Source organism: Cnephaeus nilssonii (genome assembly GCF_951640355.1).
Source record: "Cnephaeus nilssonii genome assembly, chromosome: 4".
NCBI classification, from domain to species: domain Eukaryota; kingdom Metazoa; phylum Chordata; class Mammalia; order Chiroptera; family Vespertilionidae; genus Cnephaeus; species Cnephaeus nilssonii.
The window spans coordinates 21,600,220-21,613,416 of NC_137075.1; the positions used below are offsets into that span (position 1 = coordinate 21,600,220).

Genomic DNA, 13,197 nt, shown 5'->3' on the forward strand with positions numbered 1-13,197 from the left:
ACATACTACAATATGGATGAACCCTCAAAGCATGCTAAGTGAAATAAGCCAACACAAAAGAACAAAATATCTAAATTGCCAAGAGGTCCATGAAAATGTGCTCAACATCACTGATTATCAGAGAAATGCAAATCAAATCCACAATGAGATATTACCTCAAACCTGCTAGAATGGCTATCATCAAGACAAGGGCTAACAAGTGTTGGTGAGGATGTGCAGAAAAGAGAACCCTTGTGCACTATTGGTGGGATTGTAAATTGGACTACAATATGGAAAACAATATAGAGGCTCCACAAAAAATTTAAAATAGAACTACCACATGATCCAGCAATCCCACTTCTGGATATACAGGGGTGGGCATAAGTAGGTTAATAATAGTAACACTAAGTAATACAATAATTAATCCTATATAATAAAGAGGTAATATGCAAATTGACCCTCATGCCCTCACACAAGATGGCCACCCCCATGTGGTCAAAGATGGCCTCCCCCATGTGGTCAAAGTTGGCCACCACAAGATGGCTGGCAGGGGAGGGCAGTTGGGGTGACCAGTCCTGCAGGGGAGGGCAGTTGGGGGGACAAAGCCTGCAGGGAAGGGCATTGGGGGCAACCAGGCCTGCAGGGGAGGGCAGTTAGGGGTGACCAGGCCTGCAGGGGAGGGAAGTTAGGGGCAAACAGGCTGGCAGGGGAGCAGCTAGGCATCAATCAGAAGTAGTTAGGGGCAATCAGGCAGGCAGGCAGACGAGCGGTTAGGAGCCAGCAGTCTCAAATTGTGAGAGGGATGTCCGACTGCCGGTTTAGGCCCAATCCCTGTGGAATCGGGCCTAAACCGGCAGTTGGACACCCCCCGAGGGTTCCCAGATTGGAGAGGGTGCAGGCTGGACTGAGGGACACCCCCCCCAGTGCACGAATTTCGTGCACCGGGCCTCTAGTAAACAGATAAATGGATAAAGGAAATGTGGTATATATACAATGGAATATCATTCTGCCATAAAAAAGAAGAAAATCCTGCCATTTGCAACAACAGCGATGAAATTAAGGATATTATGCTAAGTGAAACAAGTCAGACAAAGAAAGACAAATATTGTAAATGTCACTTTATATGGAAACTAAAAAAACCAAACTCATAGAAACAGAAGTCAGATTTGAAGTTTCCAGAGGCAGGAGGTGAGGAGTGAGGGATATGGGTGAAGGGAGTCAAAAGGTACAAACTTCCAATTATAAGGTAAACTAGGGGCCCAGTGCATGAATTCATGCACCTTGAAAGGAACTGTGGGCTACGAGACTGTGGTGGGCACAGGGGCGGGTCTTGGCTCATTCTCCGTGCCCCCACCTGGCACCTCCCATCGTGGCCCCTGGTCCCTTGTCTGCCGGCAGCCCCACTCCCACCACCACTACTCCCACACACTGACGGCACTGCCACTGCTCTCACCCACTGACGGTGCAGAGAGATTGGGGCCAGCACCATCAGCAGGTGTGGGCGGCAGCTGCTGCCCCGATCACCCCTCAGGAGCAGGGGGAGGTGGAGAAACCCTCAGGGGCTATCAGGGCCAGCAGCTGCCTCTTGCACCTACTGACAGCGCTGAGTGATTGGTACCAGTGCTGGGCACCGGCAGCGGGTGTGAGCAGTGGCTCCAGCGCTGGCTACGGGTGCGAGAAGGCTGGCGCCAGAAGTGGATGTGAGCGGCGGCTCCGGCATTGGCAGCAGGTGCAATCGCTGGCAGCAGGTGCGAGTGGTGGATGCCAGCCCTGATTGCCCCTCAGGAGCAAGGGGAGGTGGAGAAGCTCTGAGGGGCAATTGGGGCTGGCAGCCACCACTCGCACCTTCTGCCAGTGCTGAGCGATCTGGGCCAGTGCCGGGTACCGGCAGCAGGTGCAAGCGGAGCCGGCACCACTAGAAGCTTGCCCCAATGACAGTGACCAGCGCCCCACCTTGGTCTGGCGCCCCCGCTAACCTGCTCCACCATCCCGCCACAGCCAATGCCCACCATGTTCCATGCTCTGCTGCCTGCTGCCAACGCCTGCCATGTTCTGCCTGCACCCTGGTGGTCAGCACACATCATAGCGACTGGTTGTTCGGTTGTTCTGCTGTTCGGTCTATTTACAGATTAGGGTTTTATATATGTAGATTAGTACAGCATGTGACTATAGTTGACAATACTGTGTTATAGATTTGAAAGTTGCTGAAGGGAGTAAATCTTAAAAATTCTCATCACAAGGGAAAAAAGTGTGTAACTGTGAAGTGATGAATATTAACTAAACTTATTGTGGTCATCATTTTATAATACATACATATATCAATTCATTACATTGTACACCTTAAACTTATACAGTGCTATATGTCAATTATATCTCAATAAAACTGGGGGAAGGGGAAGATACTTTCCAAATGTAATCTAGTTGACCCAGCCCTATTATTAAAGTCTCTTCTTTTTGGCCCAAAATGTGTGTGGGGGGGAGGGATCTAGAACGGGCAAATTTATAGAGACAGAAAGTAGACTAGAGGCTGCTAGGAGCTGGATGGAGGGGGAATGAAGAGTTATGGCTTAGTGGTTATAGAGTTTCTGTTTGTGGTGATTTTTTAAGGTTTTGGGAATAGTGGTGATGGTTACACAACATTGTTAATGTAATTGATGTCACTGAATTTTATGCTTAAAATGGCAGATTTATGTTATATGTAAATATGTATGCATTCTACTACAATAAAAATGAAAAGAAAGAAAAAGTGCTAATGGCTATCATTCAGGATAGTGCTTTCCTGTCTATAGAGAAGGGAAGGGGATACAACTGGGGAGAGGTTCTTAGGGGTTCATTGCTAATGTTCTGTTTATTAACTGTATGATGAGTACATGAATATTTTAGTATATTTTTATACTTTTAATTATATATTTATAATAATATAATTTGTATTACATATTTATAATAAAAGCAGAGTATTATAAAAGCACATAAAAGGTGTACTGAAGCCCAAAGAAATAATCAGATAAGGATTTCCAAAGAAATGTAGACACAACACTCAACACTATACAATAAGTTCTAAGAGGTTAAAAATTACATACAATTTAACAACTATTCTTTCCCCAATATCTGGCACACAGTAGGTGCCCAATATTTGCTGAATGTTTAAAAATGTATGACTATCACTGTAAAAAAAAATGTAATGTCTAAGAAAATGTGGAGTCAGATAAATCTGATACCCGCTTTTTAAAAATTTCACAATAGCCCGGCTGGCATGACTCAGTGATTGTGCGTTGACCTATGAACCAGGAGGTCACCGTTCAATTCCCAGTCAAGGCACATGCCAGGGTTGTAGGCTCAATCCCCAGTAGGGGGCATGCAGGAGGCAACTGATTGATTATTCTCTCCTATTGTTGATGTTTCTATCTCTCCCTCTCCCTTCCCCTCTAAAATCAATAAAAATATATTAAAAATTTTTACACTAGAATTCCTATATGAAACAAGCTATTTTGGTGAACTTAATTTATGATATATTACATAAAACTATGTTTTACTTACAGCTTTGAATAATAAACCTACATCATAGAATAAAATATAAGATCATAGTTAAAGGCCTGAACTTTGGAGTCCCACAGGGATGATAACAATACATACCTCATGAAGTTATTATGAGGATTAAATGAGATAATATATATAAAGCCACCAGTCTTATGCTCAGTGAGTGGTTCTCTAAAAAGGTAAAAATAAATAAATATTACCAAAGGAATAATAAGTCTTACCATTCATTTTTTAACTCCTTCAAGTCTCCTTATATGACATCACATGACCAAGAGAATACATTTAAGAAATAGCTGGCTGGGATTATTGCTGCAATCTATAATGGATAGGACAGTTAATGAACACTACCTCTGGAAAGCCTTCCCTGACAACCCATCGGGGCTTCCTCCAGATTTTGACTTGACCCTTAGTTCTGGCTTCAGTGAGTAAGATTGTTCTATGACTTTGAGAATTCATCCAGCTCCGCTCTCAGGTTTTTAAGGTTAAAAGTAAGTTCCAGGTCCCAGACATTGGGCCAGAGAGCCCCTTATAAAAGCCCACAGTTGTCAATGCCCACACTGCTTCCAAACAAAAGAGTTGTTGTTTTTTTAACCTCTAGTTTTTTATTTTTATTTTTGTTGCTGTTTTTTGTTTTGTCAATCCTCCTCGCCTGTGAATATTTTTCCATTGATTTTTAGGGAGAGTGGGAGAGAGAGGGAAAGACAGAGAGAAACATCGATATGAGAGAAACACAATGATTGGTTGCCTCCTGCACGAGCCCCGACCAGGGCCCAGGTCAGGGGTGAGCCTAGAACTGAGATACGTGCCTTTGATGGGAATCAAACCTGGGACCCTTAGGTCCAAAAGGCCGACGCTCTATCCACTGAGCAAAACTGGCTAGGGTCAAACAGAGTTTTAAAGAGAAAAGAAAAGAAAAAAAACAAGAAAGAATTTTAACTGGCAAAAACCTGTTATTGGCACATCAATGTAGCAAAACAACTTTGAGATATATATCACTCCGCTTGTTTAAATCCATAAAACTAGCTTCTTTTACAGAGAAAGAAATTACAGTACTAGAAGAGGTCACTTGATGGGACATGCGTAAGTACGGGGGGTGTCCAGTAATCGGATTTCTCACACCAAGGCTATATTTGATGATTTGACTCCTGAGAAGCAAAACAGGCTAGAAATATCATTAGTAACATTGGGCTGAGAAAAGATTTAACAAACTACATAGTCCTAGTGAGAACATGGGAATGAAGTTTTGCCTCTTTCCCCCTGCTGTTTGGTATCATATGGCCACAAGAAGGTTAATTGTTCTAATAGTAGTTACAACCCTCAGGGAAAGCAGAATTGCTTGGTGGGCGTTTTGATAACCTTTGTATGAGAGAAAGGGCTACAGCCTCTTCTAAAGACATTGCCAGCCATTCTGAGAGCGAGGCAGCTGGATGCAACGGTCTTCTCTCTCTGGACACACCAACTATCAAGACCATCTGAGGGTCATTTATGTTTACAGCTGAGCGCTTGTGAAGTTGACAAATAGGCTGGGTGTGCACTGCTTGTGTGAATAAAGAGACAAGACAGTAAAGCCATAGGAGCAGAGTGACCTCCCCGGAGGACCGAATAGGATGCAAGGCCATTATGAGCCCCATGATTCCCACGCATACAATAAAATTCACTACTTCATTAGCACACTGAGATTGCATTGACCCCTAACAGAGTAGTGAGGAAAGTAGATTTCCTTTTGCTTTCCTCTTGGAACTGTCATCTTTGCAAAATAACTTGTTTCTGCTGGTTGTGACAGCAGGGCCAGAGGAAAACCTTGCAAATGCTCACCTTGCCCTTTTTGGAAATGGAAGCAGCTGCTATATTAATGCAAAATAGGTGGGTGCCCATCTGGAAAGAGCGCTTGGAAAAGACAGATTTTTACTTTCTTTCCTGAGAACTAAAATAATTATAGTTTAAATCCGTATAGCATTGTACAGTTGTCAAAGCGTTTTCTTAAACACTATTTCATCTAATCTTCAAAGTAGATCTCTTTTGTGCAACCTGTGCCAAGTTAACTTAACTCTCACAAGTTTAATTCCCTCATCTGTGAAAAAGGAACACTTTTGTCCATCCAGCATGGCTCAGCAGTTGAGTGTCGACCCAGGAACCAAGAGGTCGCCAGTTCGATTCCCGGTCAGGGCACATGCCCGGGTTGTCAGCTTGATCCCCAGTGGGGGGCGTGCAGGAGGCAGTTGATCAATGATTCTCTCTCATCATTGATATTTCTATCTCTTCTCCCTCTCCCTTCCTCTCTGAAATCAATAAAAATATATTAAAATAAAAATAAAAAATGTTTAAAAAGGGACAATACCATTTACTTTACAGAATTGTGAGGATAAAAAGAAAGTGGATAAAGTGTAGCCCTATGCCTGGTGTGAAGGATCAATGGATGCTAGCTCTCAGCCCTATGCCGCATGAGCCTTCAACATCCGGTCGCTCCGCTCATAAGGAGCAGATCTGGGTCCACCGCCCAGGTCTCCCGACTGCCCCATTGTTCAAAGGACAGCAAGAGAGAAGGGAGAGTATTCTCATGCCTCATTGGGTTGAAGTAGTCAAACAGTAATGAGCATCAACACAATTTAAAGGGAAAGAGACTCATTTCAGTTCATCTTTCTTATCCCAACATTCCCATAGCTTGTCTTTAAGATTCTTTTGTTCTGGTTGTGTGTCTGAAACATTATATAAAATGAAAAATAGTTCCTCATTAAACCCTCAACTAGAGAGAGATTATCTTTAAAGCATTCACATAAAGAAAGGGACTATGAAACAGCCAACTCCTTAACTGAAACTAGAACAAATCACAGTAAAACAAAAATTATTATTATTGACTGGGTTTTATTCTTAATGCCAGCTAAATAACTCTGTGCAAAGTGCAAAACCTTCACTTGTGGATACCTAAGATTAAAATCAATAAAATTATCTATATCAAACAAGAGTAATTAGATGTATGCCTGACTAGCAGGGAGAGAAAACTTTCATTTTGGATCAAAATCTTCCTAGTGAATTGAATTACACTTTCCCTTACCTATCACCATGTAGCAATTGCTTCTGGGTTTTATTTGGTTCAAAGCATCAAAAGGTTATCCTGTAATTTTTAGTAGAAAGATGCCAGAGTTAAAGTTTCATTCCAAATCTATATTTAAGGCTTACTCTTCTCATTTCACTGGGAACTTTCTTCCAAAGTTCTCTGCTTGATATCATTTTAAATGTGATAATATCCATCCTCTTGGTTATTAGAGGCAGTTTTCCTTTTTTAATAGATATGAGGAAACTCTTATACTTACTTCAGAGTTTAGAAAATATTTTCACATACATTAGATAATTAGATAACACATCAAATTAGATAACTTGATCCTTACAATTTTAAGTAAACAGTGCATATATTATTTTTACAAAGGAGGAAGCTGAGATTCAGAAAGGCTAAGGAACTTGCCTAGATTGCCCAGCCAGATAGATCTAGAACTGATGCTACTACATTATATCATGTCACTTCATAGTAATAAAACTCTTTAGCAGAGTACTTTGGGGCAAGACAGCCTGTGCTATCTGGTCATGAAATTTAGTAACACACGAAAAAGTGCTTGAGCGTGCACCCAAATGCTTATGTGTTCCCTGTCCAGGTAGCTCAGTTGGTTGGAGCATCATCCCCATACACCTTAGGTGCAGGTTTGATCCCTAGTCAAGGCACATTCAATAACCAACCAATGAATGCATGAATAAGTGTAGCAACAAATGAATGTTTCTCCCTCTCCTCTCCCTTCCTTCCTCTCCCCTCCTCTGCTCTTCTCCCTTTCTCTCTTTCCCTTCCTGAAATCATTTTTTATTTTATTTTAAACTAGAGGCCCAGTGCACAAAATTCGTGAACTGGGGGGTGTCCCTCAGCCCAGCCTACACCCTCTCCAATCTGGGACCACTCGGGGGATGTCCCGTGGGCACAGACAATGGGGTGGTGAGGGTTTTGGGCAGGGGGGAGGGGAGGATTGTAGCAGGCTGGAAGAGGTTTATTGGGGAAAAAGGAGAACCTATGTAATACTTTCAACAATAAAGATTTTTTAAAATAAAATAAAAAACTCATAAAAAGAGACCAGATTTGTGGTTATCAGAGGCAGAGGGTGGGAGAGAGAGATTTGGAGGAAGGTAATCAAAAGGTATAAATTTCCAGTTATAAGATAAATAAGTACTAGGAATATAATGTACAACATGACGACTACAGTTAACACTGCTGCTTATGATATATGGAAAGTTGTTAAAAAAGAGTTAATCCTAAGAGTTTTCATCATAAGGAAAATTTGTTTCTTTGTTTTCCTTTTTAGTGGAGATGATAGATGCTAACTAAACTTATTGCAGTAGTTATTTTACAATACATATGTGTAAGTCAAACCATTATGCTATACACCTTAAACTTACACAGTGATGTGTGTCAATCATATCTCAATAAAATCGGGGGTTGGGGAGGCTTTATCTCTGTTAAATTTCTGGATTGTCCTCCTATCTGCCTTCGGCCCCGACCAAGACCTAAAGCTAAAATAGCTGCAGGTATTTCCTACTTGCTGGGTGTGGGTTTTCCAACAACTACTCCAAATCAAGTTAGCTTCCTGCTGCAGCAAAGCTACTGGTTTTCACAGCCAACACCACTGTGGGTACCCTATTCAGAGTACGCCAGATGCTCAAGGCCACTCTGAGCGTGGGAATCTTACTCAGGGTGTCCAAGGACTTTACACAAGTGCAAGAGCAAGGCTACAGTAATCTGTATATACACTGCACAAGCGTGCCCTTCTATAGCCCAAAAGACTGAGGTCACTCTTTTGGAAAGAAGCCTCTTTTGCCTAAGTAGTGTAAAGTTGTTACTGACCCTCCGGCAGCGTGCGGCTCCTTAACGAGGCAGCTCAGGTGCAGCTGCTATGTAGAGCCTGAGGGCTGCTCCTATGTCAGGCTAAGCTACTGTTAGGTGAGGCTGCTGTGGGTGCAGAGGCTGCTGCTGCTGTGTGGGAAAGATGTATTGTTACCTAGCGGGTGTGCGGCTACCTAATGGGACTTTGCTTTGAAGAACTGTTTTGTCTATGGCTCCTTGTTAGCAATGGCTACATGGCCACTGGCCAATGAAGACTCTCTTATATACCCACAAGTTCTCATGGCTTCTCTGTCTTCCGATACCAGGCATCCCAGGAGGTCCAGTCCCTGGCAGAGGGATAGCTCAGACCTGACAATTGGTGTACTGGAGCAGGTTAAAGGAACCGAGTTCCCAACAACCACCCTCATAGGACAACAGCTCCAACAAAGTAGGTTGTAGCAGGAGGAAGCCCTAGGCCTGAACACCCGTTCTTCAGTTGAAGACTTCCATTGTTCAGCAATCCTTAACGAATATACGGTTTTCAATTTGCTGTTTGCTGAGCCCTATAGATTCTCAGCACCCTGAAATAAGTGATTTTGAAAACTTTGTTCAGTTTCATAGCTGTGTTTGAGGAGGGGACTTGTCAACCTCTTCACTTCTTTATAGCTGAAGTCTATCTTAATATAATTTTATGTCTGAACTTAACATAATTTTTAAAATATGTTCTTATTGACTTTAGAGAGAGAGGAAGCAAGAGGGAGAGAGAGAGAGAAACATCAATGAGAGAGAAACATTGATCAGCTGCCTCCTGCATGCCCCCTACTGGGGATCGAGCCCACAACACAGGCATGTTCCCTGATTGGGATTTGAACCAGTGAACTCTTGGTTCATGGGTCGACGCTCAACCTCTGAGCCAAATTTGCTGTGCTAACATAATTTTATAACTGTCTGAACTTTTCTGCCTTTGTTAGGGATTCTTTAATGGTATTTATCCAATCCTATCTTCTTCCTTTGATTCATCCACTGTAGCTATAAACACTGGCTCTATTCTACTCTGTCATTTTTCATAATGTGACTTCCCAACCACTCAGGGATGTGCAACAATGTTCAACTGCTATTTATTTAAAATAAAGATATACAGCAGGAGCCCAATGCACAGAAGGGCTGCAGGGGTGCTGAACTGGACAGGCACTATGAATAAAGAGGAACCGTTTGTGATGACAGCATTTGCAGTGTTTGTCAACTGGTAACAGGCAAAGAAACACTCTCCTTCTGCCACGTTTGTTTTGAGCTAAATATTGAGAGAGTACCAATCTAATCTCCTGCACACCATATCATTAAGGGGCCATAAAGACTGCTTTGAAAAATACCATTTGATTGCAAGCCAGAATTGTCCTTGTTCTAAGCTTTCAAAAAGTACTTATTGTGAAGTTGTTAAAACCATTTTGAGTAAGAAGATAAACTGGATTGTATACTACACAGAAAATAAGGATGTGGACTCAGATTCTAAATGTTCTAAAACTCCCAGCATCACCCGTTTCGTTTCAGGCATACGCCAGATAGAAAGTTACTCCCACAGCTTGATTCCCAAGGACCAAAGTATTAAGCAAAGTGGGTGGATGGGAAGTGCAGTGTCCTCGCAGGCTGCACACAAAGAATATCGGAGCAGAGGAAAATAAGACTCCGGGCTTGCTGTGTTACACGATTCAGGTGCCACTTCATGCCACAGACGTGTATTGTGGCCCCATAGCCATGACCAGGCACAGAGAAAAGAAGAGACGATCCCTAACCCACAGGCTAATGTCCAGACCCAGCATCCACATTACGGCAGAGAGTAAAGCAACTGGCTGCAAAGTTCTGACCGCAAAACACAGTAAGCTCTTGAAGAATTAGTTAACACACCAAGTGCAAGAAAAAGATTCTTGCCCTAGCTGGTTTTGCTCAGTGGATAGAGTGTCAGCCTGTGGACTGAAGGATCCCGGGTTCAATTCCAGTCAAGGGCACATGCCCAGGTTGTGGGCTGAATTCCCAGTAGTGGGTATGCAAGAGGCAGCCGATCAATGATTCTCTCTCATCATTGATGTTTCTATCTTTCTCTCCCTCTCCCTTCTTCTCTGAAGTCAATAAAAAAAATTTTTTTTTAAAGAAAAAGATTCTTTGGCCTCAGAGTTCCTTGTCCACCCCATTGCCATCAAACAGCTTTGCACGAACTGTTTCAAGTTACCATGTCTGCAAGTGGGGTGAACAGGAATGAAGTCATGCAACCCATAAACAACGGAACTAAAAAACTTCCTACGCCCTACCATTTACTGGTCTGCCAGGCAAACAAACATTGCACAAGTTGAAGAAAGTTATGGTCCATTTTTTTATGATCATTAAATTTTCAAAGCTTCGAAGCAGTGTTTAACATCTTTGTCAAATAAAGCAGATCATGGCACTCTAGTCTTCTTGGATTAATCATCTGGGGAATCCTTTTTTCCCATAATTACTAAATTTTCTAACTTTTACCACATATGACTACTTAAATATACTGTTACAGTATAATTTCATTAAACATAGTTAATTCATATGGAAACGCTGCTGCAAACAGCTCGGGTGGGGCTGCAAATTAGATGAGGCAGGACCTCAGGGAAACACCAGGGTAGGGCCAACAGTGTGCTCCAGGTTTAAGGACTTAGATATGGTTTCCTGTCAGCCCTGGACAGGGGAGGTCTCGGCATAGGAACAATGACCCCTGCGAGCACCTCCACCTGGTAGGAGGCCACCCCCTAGTTCCTGCCCTGATGTCAAACAATCCAGTTCCTCCCCTATATGTGTCTGGGTCCTCTAACACCTCCTGGCACCTCCGCCCCCCTATGAGTCTCAACATGCTTTCTTCTTTTTGTAAAATATATTTTATTGATTTTTTTTACAGAGAGGAAGGGAGAGGGACATAGGGTCAGAAACATCGATGAGAGAGAAGCATCGACCAGCTGCCTCCTGCACACCCCCTACTGGGGATGTACCCACAACCAAGGTACATGCCCTTGACCGGAATCAAACCTGGGACCTTTCAGTCCGCAGGCCAACGCTTTAACCACTGAGCTAAACCAGTTAGGGCAACATGCTTTCTTCTTTACTTCTCTAGTTGTAGGATGTCCATTCCGCCAGCTTTCAGGCAGTTCTGAATGATGGTTGTTCTGTACTTTAGTTGTAATTCTGGTGCGGTTGTTGGAGGATGGAAGTACCACATTTACCTATGCCTCCATTTTGACCGGAAATCTGTCCATTTTAAAACTAGGTTATTTCTTTTCTTTTCTTTCCTTTCTAAAAAATGTTTTTATTGATTTTAGAAAGGGAGAGATAGAAACATTGATGAGAGAGAAACGTCAACCAGCTGCCTCCTGCACTTTCCCTACAGGGGATTGAGCCCACAGCCCAGCCATGTGCCTTACCAGGAATCAAACCAGCGACCTCTTGGTGCCTGGCACGAAGCTCAACCACTGAGTCACCCCAGCCGGGTTGAACTGGGTTATTTCCTTTTTTGCTATTAAGTGTATGAGTTCCTTATATATTTTGGACATTAACCCCTTATTAGATATATGGTTTGCAAGCCAAGAGCAGTTAATTTTAGAATATGTCTTGTAGAGTGAAAACAAAAGCCAAATAATAAGAGATTCAAGAAGGAAATGCCATATGTACACAACGGAATATTATTCAGCCATAAAAAAAGAATGGAAACTTGCCATTTGTGACAACAATATGCTAAGTAAAATAAATTAGACAGAGACAGACAAATATCATATGATTTTACTGATTTGCAGAATCTAAAAGTAATAACAACAACAACAAAAACAAACTCATAGAAACAAAGAGCAGATTGGTGATAGCCAGAGGAAGGGAGGTAAGGGATGACAGAAGGGTGAATGGGGTCAGAAAGTACAAATTTCCAGTTGTAAAATAAGTAATTCAGCCCTGCTGGTGTGGTTGTGCATTGACCCCATGAACCAGGAGGTCATGGTTCAATTTCTGGTCAGGGCACATGCCCAGGTTGCAGGCTCGATCCCTAATAGGGGATGTGCAGGAGGCAGCTGATCGATGACTCTCTGTCATCATTGATGTTTCTATTTCTCTCTCTCTTCCTTCCTCTCTCTGAAATCAATAAAAACATATAGAAAAGTAAGTAATTCGTAGGGATGTCATGTACAGAATGGTGATATTTAAAAGTTGTTAAAAGAGTAGTTCTTAAAAGTTCTCAGCACACAAAAAATATTTATAGCTATGTATGGTGTCAGATGTTAACTAGCCTTATTATGGTTACCATTTCACAATATATACAAATATTGAATCATTATGCTGTTGTGGGGTTGGGAACAAGTCTCCTCAGAATGTGCCATGATTTCAAGCTGAAAACAATTAAAGCCTAACAACTTCAGAAAAAGGGTTTGTGGGTGTATTTTTTTTACCTCCCCCCCCCCCCCGCACCTCCCCCCCTTTACCAGCCTAAAGAGATTCAGTAGGAAAACCTGCTCCAGGAAGGGAACTTTAGCATACTCACTTTAGCACATATGAATCAAGTGTGAGATAGGAAGGATTAAAGCAAAAATCTGTTTGCTAGATTCCCCTTTATGTCTCATTGTTTTTGGGTGGCCTTGCAAAAATTATTTACCAAATGTTTGGTTGTGTGTTGTTGTGTTTTTTTTTGGAAGAAAGTGGAAGAGCATTTCTTTTTCTTTATTTTTTTAAAAAATATTTCTATTGATTTTGAGAGAGAGAAGGGAGGGAAAGAAACGATGTGAGAAACATTGATCTGTTGCCTCCTGCGTGAACCCTACTGAGGATCG

General features: G+C 42.3%; 1 pseudogene across 1 annotated transcript; it reads left to right on the forward strand.

Annotated features, from left to right (window-relative positions):
* Window positions 1–8,206: 8,206 nt before the first annotated feature.
* Window positions 8,207–10,212, forward strand: LOC307097630 (protein EURL homolog; annotated as a pseudogene). The gene is made up of 2 exons: window positions 8,207–8,292; window positions 9,578–10,212. The product of its transcript is annotated as a protein EURL homolog (transcript).
* Window positions 10,213–13,197: the final 2,985 nt, after the last annotated feature.